We start from the raw sequence: 14,616 nt of genomic DNA on the forward strand, positions 1-14,616 counted from the left end.
TAGCCCTAACAAGTCTCTTTAATACTCTATCAGACCCAACTCAAAAATTGGACCATGTATGTCAGACCCCATCTGGACGATGATGGCTAGCATTGGAATCAAAAAGACCTAGCTTATTTTGCATGTAAAACTAGGCCTCTCTTTCACCAGTTGCCCATCAAAAAGGAAAAAGCTCTTCCTTATCAATGGTCAGCTCAACAATGTTGAAGTCCCCACAAAAAACCCAAGTCGTAGGTGGCAAATGATCTACCAACCAATGTCGTAGGTGTGAACACTCAACATCATCATTAGGAACATAAATGTTAACAATACCAAAAGAATGATTTTGAAAATATATTAAAATCCAAACCACCCAATCCAGAGGGTCAAATCCATGCAAAATAACAAAAGAAAGTAAATGAGGGGAAAGAAGAGTAACAACTCCACCTTGACCAACCTCATGCTAAGAAAAAAATATGGCACTCTCCAGTCAAATAACCTTACAAGTTGAGGTAAGGAGAAATCTAGCAACTTTAACTTATTGAAGACAAAGCACATCAAGATTACCAAGCCAACGCTTGGTGTCATGAACATAATATTTTCAAGAGAGGTCTGTTAGCTCCCATACATTCCATGAGAGGAAATTCATGGTAAACTAGTTTGCATTTCATCCTTGTCTCCAAGAGAGGAGAAACTATTGTGCAAAAAAGTGAGAGCATCAAGCAAGGATTCATTAAGAGAGATGACCCTCCTAATCTTCTCCACATTATCAAAATACTCATCATGGCCATCTAGGATATGAGATTGATGTAGGGTTTGCTAAGCAATCATCGATACCACTTGTGATGCTCGAATCCATAAAGTATGAGGATTGGGAGTATGAACACCCACTGTCCCCTACACTCTAGGGTTTGAAATAGGAGACAGAGGAAGCAAAGGTATGGAAGACTCTGGTTGAACCAAGCTTGAGCTAGGTCTACCATTATCCATACGAAAATAGCTCACCTTAGCTGCAATTGAACCCTTTCCTTTTTTCACCACTAGAGTCCATTCATCTTTCTTAATGGCCATAGCTGGCTTGGAATCCAAAATAGGTGGATAGTTGCGATGCAACAAAGAAAAATCCCTAATCTTGTGCCCAATGGACTAGTACCGATAGCCGGTATTTGGAAGGTTTAGATATAACACCTTCTAAGTGAAGGTGGTACCACCAATCTAGATATCCACAAATTCTTTGAGGTCCCTAGATAGGTCGACCTCAACATAAACCCTACACTGGGGCCGAGCATTGAAAAACTTATCCAATTCAAGGAAAATAACCTTGCCAAAGGTTTGGGCAATAGCTGTCAAGAATGACCAGCAAGGGATAGGTAGTCCAGGGAACTCCACCCAAACAAGGATCTTAATCTTTCTATCATAAAAAATAGCAAAATCAGTTGACCAGCATTGAAAAACCAATAGGAAGGACCTAATAGTCCAAGGATCTCGAAAAAAAACATGTTTAGCTTGGCCTGAGTTACCAAAGTGAAAAAGGAAAAAGCCTTTGGTAAGGCTTTGAACACCTTCAAGGCGAGCATTCTGAGGTGTCCAAACCTTGGAAACCCATTCTCACAGAATGCTTTCAAAAGGAGTGTGACCCACAAAATACCCAATGAGGGTTTACTGTTCTAACCAAGTGCATGCACTATCAAACTCCTTGACATTAAAAACAATATCAGGAGAGGAATTACCTCATGAAACAACTTGGGGATGAATTTGCGCAGTCACTTGTTTGGTGGTGCCATTTTCTCCAACAACAGCAACTCAAGCACTAACATCAAATACTAAGTCAGAGAAGGCCAAGGCCATTATAAATGAAAACTATTCCCATAGTAAATGTGTTATGTCAGGAAAACAACTAGCAAGGGCTCAGACGGTAGATGCACAAACCCTAGCAAAACACATTTCTTCTAAGACACAAATATTTAGAATTCTCCCCACCAATTTACAAATTATTGTCTAGTTGGCCTTCAAACTTTTATACACTTGCAAAAACAAAAAATTAACTCTTTCCCTCTTAGGGTTAACATCTACAATGTCATCCCTAATTAGTCAAGAAATTATTTGGTAAACAAAACAATTCTTAACTCATAATTAATCTTTTCTAGTCATGCTCTATTATGTTTGTACATTATCTTGATTGGAGTGGTAAAATTGCAATAACTTCTTCTGTAATGTGAATACTATCTCATGCCTTAGGATACGTCATCCTAACACTCTATACTATTCATATCTGATTATGCACATGCCAATAATGCCTCTGTCAACTATGCATATCAAAATTGTCTCTATTATGCTAGATAAACTATCTTATACTTAGACAATTTTCACTTCTAATTGTAGAATCTTCATTTGCACATAATTCCTTCATTATATAAGGTATATGTTGCCATAAATGACAACTCTAACTCTTTTCATTGGTATAAATTTGTAAAATAAATGACTATGTGACTAAAAATTTTAGTCATAGGACTAAATGTTTTAGTCATGTGACTAAAAGTGATCAATTCTAGTAATGTTTTATAATTTATAAGTGGCTGAATAAATTACTAATTTGGTCATTGGATAAAACCAAAAGGTTAGACAAATACAAGTGACTAAATAAATGGCTAAACAATTTTTCACTAATAATCAACCACCCAAAAAACTAACTAAATAAAAGAACAATGATGTTTTAAATCATATTAGTACATTCTTATTATAGTTTTATAATTTTAGTTACTCATTGATGAAGTTTTTGTCCTATCAATACATCATTATTAGTTAACTTCCTTGAATGTGCTCTTAATTGATATTGAACTTAAAATGAACTCAAAATTACCTAAATCTACACTCAAACTCTTGAAAATCTATCCATGAAGTTTAGAAGAAAATAAAAACCCTCTATGCACTCAAAAGAAAACTCCAAGTCTATCTATGCATATAAAAATAGGTTAATTATTAATTAAGTATTTTATAATCTCAATATATAATTTATATTAATCACAATAGTGCCATGTAATAACCATTTTAAAATATAACTTTATTTTTAATAATCATTACATCTAATGTATTTTAGTAAATAGTAAATAGTAAAAAGTGTTATTTAATAAATATCAATTCTTGAAATAAAATGATTTAATAATAAATATTTTGATTTAAATTATATTTATTAATAATATAAATATTTATTTTAATACACATAATTTAAACATAAATTAATTTATAAATAATGTATATATTACACATACGACCCTTAGAGATTCATTTGGGAAAAAATAAAAATTTATAAGGTGGGTGATGCATTTTATCTCTAACCATATCTGGTGGAGATGATGCACACTAACATTTGTATCTATGTTACACTTTTTTGGTAACACTTTTTCATCAAAAGTCTTAAACCTAAGGAACACACATCACCATTAAAAATTGAACATTAATTCAAGAAATAAAAGTTCACAAGGAAAATACACATGCAATTTGTGTTAGCTAGAAATTTGATGGAAAAAAATCATAGGGAGAAGTCCATGAATAACTGTGTTAGAAATTCTTTAGAATAACTAAGAGGGAGGGTGAATTAGTTATTCAAGGTCCAAATATCCTATTCAAACTTTTCACTAAGTATACTGAGCCCATTCAACCATTTATCTATCCAAGCTTTAACTTTTCTAATCAGCAAATTGCTATAAATCAACATTCAAGCATAACACATAAGAAATCAACACATTACACAGTGATTTACATGGAAACCCAATTTGGGAAAAACCACTAGTAACATGCTACTCAATTTTCACTCCTCTAAAGTGATTCCCTGTGAAAGGCATGCCCTATTAAAGGCTTACAACACACTATTAAATGTGACCTTGTTAGAGGATTCATCCACCCTGTTAGAACTGAGCCTAGTTAGAGGACTTTAGAACATTCACTTGGAATGCCACCTTGTTAAAGGATTTACAAATGGCTATTAAACCAACCTAAGTTCATAGGATTTCCAAATCTAATACAATTGCTAGAGAGTATTAAAAAATCTTTGACCTGATTACAACATACAACTTAACTTGCAAATCTTAGATTACTCCTCAGCTCATACCATTTCTTGGCCTTCAATCTCTACAACTCTAACAGCTTGGCCTCCTTTCAAGCTCAGTATCCTTGAGTCTCCATGCTCAATGTACTAGTGCAATCATCTCTTCATCACCACTTGTGAAAGCAGAGCCTCTGTACTCTTCCTAGATGTCTTCTCCTTGACACCCTTCTAACTACTTAACAATTTGGCTCTTTGCAGTAGCAGCATTAGCAGCATTTGCTTCTTGGTCTATGACTCCTTAAATAGAAGTCTTGGAGTTCTTTTTCCACTTGATTCTTCCATTCTTTAATTTCAATTCGTATGGATTAGGTAGGATTCATTGCATCTAACCCATATTTTGTCTTCTCTAGAAACTTCTTGAATAATCCTCTTAAATTCATCCAAAAATGGTTTGCATAGAATTCTATACCACCAGCTTATCAACCTTATCTTCCAACTAATTCACTAAATTCAAGGTAACCACTTTGTCAGCTCAAATTTGGTGAATCTTTGTCATTTGAAATAATGCAGCAACTCGACACAATTGAAATATTGGTGCTTAGCACATACTAAGTTACTCGGCATCAACTATGTTTCTCCTTATGCTTGGCACTTGAAGATCACTTGGCACCAACTAAGATTTTCTAATGCTCGGCACTTGATCTTCACTTGGCACCTGAAGATCACTCAACACACACTAAAATTTCCTGTTACTCAACTCCAATTGATAATTTTTTTGGCTTCGACTAACTTTCTTAGCACCCACTAATGATCTTAGTTTAAGCTTTGTAGTCAACCTTTTTATAATTGCTTCCTCCAATGTTTCTAAGTGCGACCACCCTCTATATATTTGAGTATTTTATCAATACATCATTTAACTATTGTCTTAACTGATCCTTGCACTTCATTACAACATCATAACTCAACCTTTCCTTTAGGTACTCTTGTTACATCTTGTTGATCAAATCCTCTTCATTAGTCAACTAAGTGATAGTACTTGGATCTTGTAAGCAAATATCATTCCTACAAATAGCAAGTTTGACCTCAATGACAAAACAATGATTGAAAAAATTCTATTAATAGCAGTCTTCCTACTTTGCAACAATCTCTCTCTTTGATCTTCAACAATGAGCTTTTCAATCAGATTTCCAACATAACTGTTCTCCACAACAACAAGTGGTAGATGTTGCAAGATCTTAACTAGAAGATAAAATTCAAAACCTCAAATGGGAGATGAATATGCTAATGATGGAACTAGTAACACTTAGGTAGTAGCAACATGGTACTAAGATGCAAATTGAAACCTTGGAGGAACATTTTCAAATTATAGAACACAAAAAACATCAAATGGTGACTTTTTTAGCTAAATCTATGCAGAAGCTAGACTTTGTGACATAGCATGTGCATCAAAGTAAAAACAATAAACTTTGTGAAGTGGCTAACAAAAAAAAGTTTACCCAGAAATGAGGACTATAAAGAGGTAGGAGAAAGTGGGAAGTTAAATATTCAAATTGTAAGATACTAACATTATTCAAGAGATGATTGCAATCCAATTTCAATTAAGGTCTTAAATACATATTCATTCAATAAGATAGATTTATCCTTATATTCATTGGAGATTTTTTGATTGATGTGGGTTTGGCATCTAGTGAAGCAGTGGATAGTAAAAGTTCAACAGATCAATACTCTATAACATGTCTTACGAAAATTCATGACACAAAATAGATGTTAGATGCATGCATTTCATTAGGAAATATTCAAGCATCTACTGCATTATTAAGGTAGCATTCTAGTACTTCTTTGCAATTGGTAGAATCCACTAATTATGAAATTTATTATTCGATAAGTTTGGTTATGTTTCTTCCTTAGTGTGAAATATCTAGATGCATGGACACTATTGGTCAAAATACTCTTCTACATTATGAAATTTCTAGAGCTATGAATAACTTTTGTCAAAGTCCTCTTCTACAATATGAAATTTCTAGAGGCATGAAAACTATAAATTAAGGAAACATGATGGAGAGGCTTATATGACAAATAAAACTTATGGCATAGATGTTAATGCATGTATAGAACTAGGCCTCTAGTTGAGTGCATGTAACCATAAAAGCTTCTTATGACTAATATTTAATTAATTATATAACATTAGACACTTAATAAATATTTATTAAAATATTATTTATCATTCATATCAAGTAATGAATGAAATATTACTCAATAAATATTTATCCAATAATAAATAAATTAAATTAATCCAAATATAAATGAAATTAAATTAATAATAAATGCACTTTGACATCTTGGGGTAAAAAATTGAAATAAATAGTTTGCAAAATAAAGGCATTAAATACATTTGGTTATTTAAGGCTAAGAACCCTAACTCAAACCTTGAATCTCATTTGCATTGTTTACCCTTCCATCTTTTGCACTATGCTCTACTAGTGTGGTCATCATGGAGGTGAGGATTTTACTCGAGTCCTACTAGAATACTTTGAATATATTTTTCTTATAGAAATACTTCATGTAGGTCTAGTTTTTCTTAAAGATGGGTTCATTTATCTTAGCAAAATCTAGATGTTAAGTATAAACAATAACTTCCTCTATTATTTCTTAATCCTTGAGAGTTTTAAAAGGCTCATGTAGGCAAGAGTGGGATGTATAATTCACTACTATAGACAACAAATGGAGGACTCGAGAGGACTAGAATACATTTGCCAATCATTACAGGTTAGACTTTTAAAATTTTGTTGTATTCAAATATGTATCCAAATTATTTTTCAAAATTTAGATATATGGCAGAAGTTCCTTTAAAAAAATACTACTTTAGACAAAAAATGCCTCTGTAGTAGATGCTATGGTTTATTTTAAGAAATGGGTAATAAGGATTTTATTGATTTGGTTTTTGATGACAAAAATGAGAATGAGATTGAAGCAGTGGGTAAGAATAAAAGACACAAGAGAAAATATTTTGTCATTGGTAAGATAAAAGAGTTTATCAAACTTATAATTTAATTATTTTTCACATTGAAATCAAGCATTTGAATTGTACTTGATTCTGATGAACTAGTAATAATTAATTTTGCTATAGGTGATCTTACAAAGGAACCTCCACATTTGGTCTCCTATATGCTAAAGAAGCTTTCTTTCAACTCAGGCAAACCCTTTGGTGTAGTGAAACTAATGAAGAGCAATGTGAATGGTTGATACCTGTTGGTAAGATAAACTTCTCTATTTTCTTTGTTACATTGCATGCACCTATTATTTAAAAAATCTTTAGTGTAGGTAGGTGTTTTCATTTATCAAGATTAGTTGTACTTCATATGTATAGAAACTTCTATAGTGTACTAAAATGCATGTGGATAGACCTTAAGTAAATTGGGTAAGAATGGCATGGAAATGCTAAAATCACTTTTGAAATCAAATCTTGAAAGTGAAAGAACTTGACCATTTTGAAAATCTAGGACCAAAAGAATTCAAATAGATGAACCCAAGATTAAAAAAGAAATGTATGTATTATAAAATAAAAAGAGAGCTCTTGTAATATCCCAAACATAAAACTTATTAAATAATTGAATGATTTAAAAAATGCACTTGTACAACTTACGTGAACTATAGGGTGTTGATGGTAACAAAACAACATTTGAAAGATGCAACAATGGCCCAATAAATAAAGTTCTTTGTCTTTAGTCTCGGTAATGAAGGAAAGATTGAAGTACTATTGATAATAAATATATCTTTAAAGAACTTATAGGTGGGTATTTTTTACTTTAGTTATAACGAGGTGTGTGGAAAGGCTTACGTAAATTACGTTTGCACATATTTTGTGTCATCTAGTGGAGAACATCCTTGATTATTGCCTTGATTTTTGTGCTAAATCCTAGTATATTTATACATTAAAAATGAGTGCATACTCCAAATGAACATTTTGTCTTTAGTTTATTGTATGGTTTGGCCGAGAATTTTTATTTTTTTGGACAATGTACAGAGTATAACCATAAAATGGAATATGATATCTTGAGATTTGGTTGACAGGAAGTTCTAGAGGATATAGAAGAGGAAAGAATGAAGTAGGTTTAAATTCTTATTAAAATTTAAGGATGATGGTTGTGGTGCAGCTCTAGTAGTATGCAAAGATGAATCTTCATTCATTGAGTTCAAAGATTGTTTCTATAAGGGACCACAGAAGGTACAAAAAGTTATGCTTCTAATTATGGCTTTAATATAGCACTGTTAAATTCAACAATTTGAATGATAATTGAGTTGATTTTTTATTTTATTTTTGCTAATTAGACATTAATAAAAAAATGTTAAATGATTAGGGCCAAATTTTTTAGCATGTACACATGTTTCAAGATAGTTTTTAGAAAGTTAATGATTACATTATAAATATGAAGTGAATAAAAAAACTTCATAATTTTGATAATTTTAGCAAAAATTTGATTAGTAACCTCCTTAAAAAAAATTTGGAGAGGAATGAGGTTACTTAACAAGTGAATCACCTTCTAACTTTTAGATATTCTTTCATCCTTCTCTTTCTCATCTTTCCTCCTCTTTTATTCTCCTTTTTCTTTTGCTCTTCCTCTTCCTTCTTCTTATTCTCCTTTTCTTCTATCATTTTATTTTCTTCCTATTCTTTTCTTACCTTTTCTTCATCTTCCTTTCTTCTTCGTTCATCTGCTTCAGTGTTTTTCTTTTCTTCTATCCTTTATGCTTCTTCTTTCTTTTTCTTTCCTTTTTCTTTCTTTCTTTTCTCTTCTTCTTTCTTTCTTTTCTCCTCTTCTTCCTCATTTTTCTTTTTCTCTTCTTATTTATTTCTCTTCTCTTGTACTTTTTTTTTCTCTCCTTCTTCTTATTCTTCTTTCTCAAAGTTGGTGTAACTAGTTAAATTGCCAATAATATTTGTACCATAATTCATAAAAGGATCTTCTATGGTATCAATAGTTATTTTAGTGCTATCAATCTACATAGTATCTATAGAAATTATTGCTTGCGAAGTTAACTCAATAATCAAAGTGTCCTTTGATGTCTCTACCACTAGTGTATTTTCTGGTAAAGTCTTTGTAGTCTTTTCTTGTGCCATAGGGATTTGTTGCCCTATGTCTTTGCTCAGATGTGGGATGTTGGATGTAGAGGTCATGAATTTCACAATTGCCAATTCAGTCTCTTTATTTGCCTCTTCATAGTTTCGATCCATCAACAAAATTGTATATAAAGTTTTGACTTGTATATAATTTTGACACCTTTTTAATTGATTTCAAAGGGGGGCTAGTATGAGAAAATTGTATAAGTATAATGTAAAGAGGAATAATAGTATGATGTATCAATATATGTAGAAAGGAAGAGTAGTAATCATGAAAATTATTATAATAGGAGATATAAGGAAAGATGGTTATAAAATATGATGATCCAAACATTTTGAAGTTTTGTGAATTTTGTAAAGGCCAAGATTTTGTTAATTTTTTATCAACATTTAAGGACTTAGCTAATTTTCCCATATGTTTCCATCAATGCCAAAGAAGGAGATTGTTGGAAATCTGGCTAAGTAGGATAAGCTATAAAAGATTTAGAGTTGTCATTTATAGAAAGATATACCTTTTATGAAGGCAGTATTATGTGCACATGAATATTCTACAGTTAGAAGTGAAAATTGTCTAAGTAGACGATAGTTTATCTAGTAGAATAGAGACATTTTTGGTATGCACGATTGATAGGCATTATCGGCACATGTGCACTTGGGTATGGAAAATACAAAGTGTCAGGATGACATATGCTAGAGTGTGAGTCAATACAAATAGTACTAAAGAAATTATTATAGTTTTAGTAGTCAAGGTAGTATATAGGTAGAACAAAGCATGATAGGAAAAGACTAATTATGAGTTAAGGAGTTGTTTTTTACAAAATAATTGCTTGACTAGTTAGGGACAAAATCCTAGATGTTAACCCTAAGAAGGTTAGAGAATAGTTTTGTATTTTATCAAGTGTGTTAGAGCTTCAAAGATAACTAGACAATAATTTGTAAATTGTAAAGGTATAAAGTAAAGATCATAATATGAAAAGTAATGCAAAAAGTTGTAAGACATATGAAAGCTTATGTGAAATTTTTATATGTGATATGTGAGCTATATGACACGAAAATTCAAATGTATGATCATAGGTATGTGAAGAGAAGTTACATCTATATCAGATATTGAAGATATCAGAAGCAACTAAGAGGTTTTTGTATCTATCTCTTTGTACCAAGGAACTATATTGTATGTTGCATGTTTGGGCAGTGGGCTCATCTTGAATACATGTTGTAATTGTCAATAATAACTCCTAATAGGTTTGAGGATTTTAATAGGGCCTAGTCCGCTAACAAGGACCGAGACACTATATACATGTAATAGACCCCTAACCGGGCCAATATCTTTAACTAGATACTTTTGATTAGTAGATCATTTTGTGGGTAGCATCCTCATCGAGGTTTTCCTTGGTCAAGGTATCCCTAGTTAACAAAAAAATATTGTTATGAGCTCTCTTATTGAATGCCTATGTTTACTATTTAGTATTGTTAGTTACTTTCATATGCAAGGTATAAGGCACTTAATAATGTCCAATTTTTGGCTAAAGTTTGTAGAATATTGATTCACCCCCCTCTCAATATTCCCTATTTCTAAAAAATTTGACTATGAGCCAATGTGATGAGGATAAAATAATCGATGGATAGGTAGACACATAATATCTTATTAAAAATTATTTAGATCATTAGATCTAGGGTTTATGTAAGACTTGTAAGGAAGAATGAAGTCCTACTTAAGGATAAAATATTGAAGAAGTTATTTGATAATGTGAAGATGGAGAAGGGTACAATCAAAGATAAAGTAATGGAATGAAGTGAAATCAAGCCACAAACGAGAGTATGGTATGTTGAAGACTTGTTAATCTTATTTGGATTTGATCATGTAGAGGTAGTGTGAATCATAGATCATTTACTTTATATTACTCTCTAACCATTTTAATGAAAAAATCCCTTGAGAGGTTGCAAGCTAATAGGCCTCTATTGTAGAATCCTCTAACCAAGTGCTATTTGAAAGAGTGTTCAAAAAACTCTAATTGGGTTTCTCCTGACAAGGAAAAGACATTAATAGGTCTATAGGTAAATCCCTTAACTGGATAGCACCTAAAAGTGTTGATTGTAACCATTAATTGGGTAAGATTGTCACAAGGCATATTCTAGAAGAGTAAAAAAATGGTGAGTAAAAAATTTGGTGTCTACATTGTATGAAGTTTTTTTCATGTACATGATGTTAAAGTTCCTTTAAATACTGTAACTTGTTGATTGAATGTTTAATAGTTTAAAGTTTTAATCACTTAACTTAGTGAGATTTATTTTGAATTGGTGACTAATAATTCATCCTCCCCTCCTAGTATTAATTTATGTATTAAAAATTGGTATCAGAGCTTTGGTTCCCTGATTTAGAAAGCCTAGCAACTTGGGAAAAGATCTAAAGATGCATAGGAAGGGTGCACCCAAGTTTACAAAGGACAATTTCAATACATGGGTAAGAAAAATGGAGCTTCATTTGTAGGATTTTGGAGAGAAAGTGTTAGATCATGTTACAAAAATGTGCACTCCACCTACTAGAAAACTAACTACCAAAAAAAAAAGGGAAACATTGACACATAACTCTATGATGCTATAAAATGAAAAATGACGAGTAGGAAAATTTGTGAAAAAGAGAAAAAAGAAGATTTTAATTCAAAAACAATCTCAAAAGGAAAACTAAAGAATATTCCTCTACAAAAACTAGGGTTTACAAAGGCCTATGGTGAGCCTTCACCAACTAGTAGGCCAAGAAAAAGCACCACTTTCAAAGGCAGTAGAGCTTCAGGACCTCTGGTTGAAAATCATCAAACGCAACAAAATTTCACAGTCAACACTTTGAATTCTTTTGCCACTCTTGAGGACCTACCTAAAACAGAGGTATGTAATACTCAAAAGAATTTCTCCAAATTCAGTGAGGAAATATACCAATCCAACAACTCTAGGAGCTGGAGGCTTTCATCAAAGAACACTTCTAACAATTGTTTTCATCTCCTCCTACAATAGCATTCACGCAAAAGCTCATCCTATTATTCACTCTACTTTTAGCCTAGATAAGTAGATTATTTTTTACAATTCAACCAAGTATGCAAGATCCAATCTAAACCCTATTTACACCCAACAAATAGGTTTTGCCTCTAAACCCTTGATTGCCATCTCTAACCTAGACCATGATCTGGTCAGGATCAATGCTTCTTTAGGCTCACTCCTAGCCCCATCTTCTCTAAAGTCTTATATTCCTCCACATAATAGGTTGTCAACACCAAACTCTCCTGATTTCCCTATCTCTTCATCCCATAGGCCCTTCAACCACTCTACTTCTAATAATGAAGATAAGATCATCATTATTAGTGACTCTGCTAGTGAAGACCATTGCAGGAATGCCAAAAGCTTGGTTTATTTGCCTTCTAGAATGGTCCAAGAGTAGAGATGTATAACCTTATTGATTGGGTGGAGGATTTCTACGGCTCTCAAGTAAGTATCTCTCACCATATTGCGAGATTAATTTACATACATTGTAGTGATGAATTGGTGAAAAAAGACTTCTTATATGCTCATGACTACTTTTTTAAAGGTCATGTTGTTAAATTCTTTGAATGGGTTCCAAATTGTGAGGAATATAACTTAGATTTTTTAATCCCAACCTAGTTCTCTTTAAAATCTATCCCTCTAGAGCTTAAACAAATAGATATCATTAAAAGAATAGGGTGTTTAGTGGGAGACTTGTTGGGTGTAGATGCCTCATTTGAGAGTTGCAACAATATAAAACTTCTAATCAAATGCAAGGTAAACAATATAGATCTTAATCCTATCAAAATAATTTCCAATAGATCAATTTATAATCTAAATTTTGAGAGAAGTGAAGGAAAAATCTCAGAAATAATCAGGTTAGATGATGAGAGTAAAATCTCCTTCAAAATTTTGTAAATGACATCAAATCTTAATGTTGCCTACCCTATGATCAGAATTAGGCATAAAAGAATGAAGCAGAAGGAGAGCATATCTAAGGAAAAGGATTTCACAATCACAAGAGGAAAGTCAAGGAAAGAAGAATCAGAGAAGACTAAATCAAGAAAAGAAAGAAGCCTAATGCTCCAAGATAAGAATTATCAGAAGGAAAAGAACATAAAAATCAAGCAAAATAGCAAAGAGAGCCCTCCTCTCAAGAACATATATAAAGATCCAATCTCAAATAAGAGTAAGGATAACCTAGACTCACCAATCATAATAAAGTAGGAAGACCTCAACCTCGGCTTGGAGAACCCCACCAATTCAGATAAATAGAGCAGCAAAATCTCAAGTAAAGAAATGACTGGATACATCCAAAATGGTGGTTCAACCAGATTAAAGAGCATAATGGTTTGTAGCAAAAAATCCAATAGGAAAAGAAAAAAAATCTAAGAAAAAACTCCTTAGAGACACACAAAGGGAAGACTATAATGGCTTTAGAATTGAACAATGATGAAATCAAGAGTCATGTCAACTCTCTCAGCAAAATTGAAGAGTTGGAAAATTCTCTCTTATTTGGAAAAGATTCAACAAATGGAAATACTAAACAGAAAGAGGATATAATGAAGACACTGATGCAGTAGCCTGAAGAGCCTTCATTGGTCACTAAAACATCCAGCAAGAAGTCTCCAAAGAAGTTAACCAAGTTTTGGAAAACCCCCCTCACAAGGAGAAATACTCTTGAAAATACACCCACAACAAGTAATCTTGGAGGAAATAGACCAAGAGATATTCCAGTCCAAGACTTCCAAGATTTTCTAAATAGAGAGTTGGAGGAGAATGAAGTCATGGGTGAAGAGATCTTAAAAGAGGAAGAAAAGGAAAAACTAAAAAGGCTTTCAAAGGACCTAATATGAGTGTTTGACTTTGACAACATAGAAAATAGTAGCACTTCACAAAAGGAAGAACTCATGCAGCAAATACTACAGTTGGGAGGAGATGATTATACTTTTGAAGACCTTAAAAGAGACCTATTATCCTTTAAGGAAGACTATAAGATAAATAAGGATACTAAGGTCATGTTAGCCAAAAGAATTATAGAGGAGGAGGTCAAAGACTCAAAGGAACAACAAAGCATAGTAGAGTTGATACTACTAGAGCTAGGAAGCGAAGAAAAGGAAGACAAGGTAAGTAAACCATCTAAGAATGTTAAGAGTTCATAGGTAGATCCAGAATAGCTAGGTATAAAAATGAATCAGGAAGGTGTGAAGACTCCTAATTTTAGTAGGGTTAAATCTAAAAGAGGAAGAAGATCTCTTAAGGAACTTAGAGAGGCAAATGGTCAGGCATGAGAACAACAAAAAATTAGTCAACTCTTTAACATAGGAAAGGGGAAGTTCCTTCCCAAGGAGCTATGAAGATCACCATGTGGAATTCTAGGGGCTTAAATGCTCCTAGTTAAAAAAGGTTACTAAAATAAAATATAAAATTATTTGAATCTAATATTATTTTAATATAGGAA

General features: G+C 32.5%; 1 pseudogene; it reads left to right on the plus strand.

Annotated features, from left to right (window-relative positions):
* The first annotated feature begins 1,086 nt into the window (after positions 1-1,086).
* Positions 1,087-6,150, plus strand: LOC149560528 (heat stress transcription factor A-1-like; annotated as a pseudogene).
* The last annotated feature ends 8,466 nt before the right edge of the window (positions 6,151-14,616 follow it).

This window comes from Cupressus sempervirens, chromosome 4 (assembly GCF_028749045.1).
Source record: "Cupressus sempervirens isolate cs-2001-9-10 chromosome 4, ASM2874904v1, whole genome shotgun sequence".
Classification (NCBI taxonomy): Eukaryota; Viridiplantae; Streptophyta; class Pinopsida; order Cupressales; family Cupressaceae; genus Cupressus; species Cupressus sempervirens.